General features: G+C 52.2%; 1 pseudogene across 1 annotated transcript in view; it reads right to left on the bottom strand.

Annotated features, from left to right (window-relative positions):
- Positions 1-2,500, bottom strand: part of LOC308160921 (sodium-dependent phosphate transport protein 2B-like) — a 36,657-nt pseudogene that overhangs the window by 14,877 nt on the left and 19,280 nt on the right. The window lies entirely within an intron of this gene.

Genomic DNA, 2,500 nt, shown 5'->3' with positions numbered 1-2,500 from the left:
CACATACTAACCTTACTACCTAACCCTAACCCTAACTCCTCCACATATCACTATGACTCTTAAATGACTCTTCAACTCCTCCACATATCACTATGACTCTTAAATGACTCCTCCACATATCACTATGACTCTTAAATGACTCCTCAACTCCTCCACGTATCACTATGACTCTTAAATGACTCCTCAACTCCTCCACATATCACTATGACTCTTAAATGACTCCTCCACATATCACTATGACTCTTAAATGACTCCTCCACATATCACTATGACTCTTAAATGACTCCTCCACATATCACTATGACTCTTAAATGACTCCTCCACATATCACTATGACTCTTAAATGACTCCTCCACATATCACTATGACTCTTAAATGACTCCTCAACTCCTCCACGTATCACTATGACTCTTAAATGACTCTAATCGACTCTTCAATGTATCAACTGACTTAAAATAGACTCTCTTCAATAGATCAGAATATTCGCAGAATACTCCTCAATCTGAGGAGACAGACGTCATCATCTCATCATCCTCACCTCTAAACCTTCACCAAACTGATTACATCATGATTTCTAACTCCGATTACAATAGGCCTAGGTGTCATTTATTTTATAGATGTTTGTGCGTGCCTGTTCTTTTTTTTTTTTTTTTTTTTTACTATTTACTATTACTAACTGTGGGAACTCTTAAAGGTGCACTTTGCATCTTCTAAAAACCAAATCAAACAATCTTATACTTTTTTTTTTTACCTACTATAAGAGCCGCCTCAGGGGTCAAATGACCTTTACAATGCTCAAGTTGCTACTTACACACAACGACCACTAGTTGGCTGCTTGTAAAGTAGCCTGCCTCCTACACAGAAAAAACTGCAAAATAGCTTCATACTAGCTTATCCTGATGTGATTTGGAAAATGTAAGGATACTGGGTGGTAGAACGCACATATCTAGGAGAAGCCATGAAAGGAGGGTCCTGAAATGTTATCGAGTGCAAAGATATCAAATGTTTCTTTACTCACAGGGGTCAAATGACCCCTCACGGATGTTCTAGTGTCAAAGGTGTTGCAGTGTGGCAGGGACGTAGTGACAGGGAACAACCTTGCTATCAGCTGAGGCTCCTTTATACGTTTATGGACCCCTTGATCAGGGGGCGGAGCTGATGAACAGATAGCCTAGAAAGTCCTAGGAAAACCCACCGTTATCTTTCACTATTGGGGGTTTCACCGGGTGGGGGGGGGGGGGGGTGGAGGGTTGGCGGTGGTTAGAAATTAGGACAGGCTCATTGTAATGTCGTGTGCTCTGATTTCGGCCTCCACCAGCCTCCCCTGGTGTTCTACCTCCCCCAGCCTCCCCTGCTGTTCTACCTCCCCCAGCCTCCCCTGGTGTTCAACCTCCCCCAGCCTCCCCTGGTGTTCTACCTCCCCCAGCCTCCCCTGGTGTTCTACCTCCCCCAGCCTCCCCTGGTGTTCTACCTCCCCCAGCCTCCCCTGGTGTTCTACCTCTCCCAGCCTCCCCTGGTGTTCTACCTCCCCCAACCTCCCCTGGTGTTCTACCTCCCCCAGCCTCCCCTGGTGTTCTACCTCCCCCAGCCTCCCCTGGTGTTCTACCTCCCCCAGCCTCCCCTGGTGTTCTACCTCCCCCAGCCTCCCCTGGTGTTCTACCTCCCCCCCAGCCTCCCCTGGTGTTCTACCTCCCCCAGCCTCCCCTGGTGTTCTACCTCCCCCAGTCTCCCCTGGTGTTCTACCTCCCCCAGCCTCCCCTGGTGTTCTACCTCCCCCAGCCTCCCCTGGTGTTCTACCTCCCCCAGCCTCCCCTGGTGTTCTACCTCCCCCAGCCTCCCCTGGTGTTCTACCTCCCCCAGCCTCCTCTGGTGTTCTACCTCCCCCAGCCTCCCCTGGTGTTCTACCTCCCCCAGCCTCCCCTGGTGTTCTAACTCCCCCAGCCTCCCCTGGTGTTCTACCTCCCCCAGCCTCCCCTGGTGTTCTACCTCCCCCAGCCTCCCCCTGGTGTTCTACCTCCCCCAGCCTCCCCTGGTGTTCTACCTCCCCCAGCCTCCCCTGGTGTTCTACCTCCCCCAGCCTCCCCTGGTGTTCTACCTCCCCCAGCCTCCCCTGGTGTTCTACCTCCCCCAGCCTCCCCTGGTGTTCTACCTCCCCCAGCCTCCCCTGGTGTTCTACCTCCCCCAGCCTCCCCTGGTGTTCTACCTCCCCCAGCCTCCCCTGGTGTTCTACCTCCCCCAGCCTCCCCTGGTGTTCTACCTCCCCAGCCTCCCCTGGTGTTCTACCTCCCCCAGCCTCCCCTGGTGTTCTACCTCCCCCAGCCTCCCCTGGTGTTCTACCTCCCCCAGCCTCCCCCCTCCAACACACAAGGCTTGCTTATTCGATACCGTTCCTCATTCCGTTCCGTGCATTACAATGAGCCCGTCCTCTGATTTCTACCTCCCCCGGCCTCCCATTAACGTGACGATTACGACAGGGCAGGACACTAGATATCTTATCTAT

This window comes from Nansenia antarctica, assembly GCF_963989245.1.
Source record: "Nansenia antarctica genome assembly, chromosome: 6".
NCBI classification, from domain to species: domain Eukaryota; kingdom Metazoa; phylum Chordata; class Actinopteri; order Argentiniformes; family Microstomatidae; genus Nansenia; species Nansenia antarctica.
Note: the sequence above shows the minus strand (reverse complement) of the source record. Positions and strands in the feature narration are given on the sequence as shown.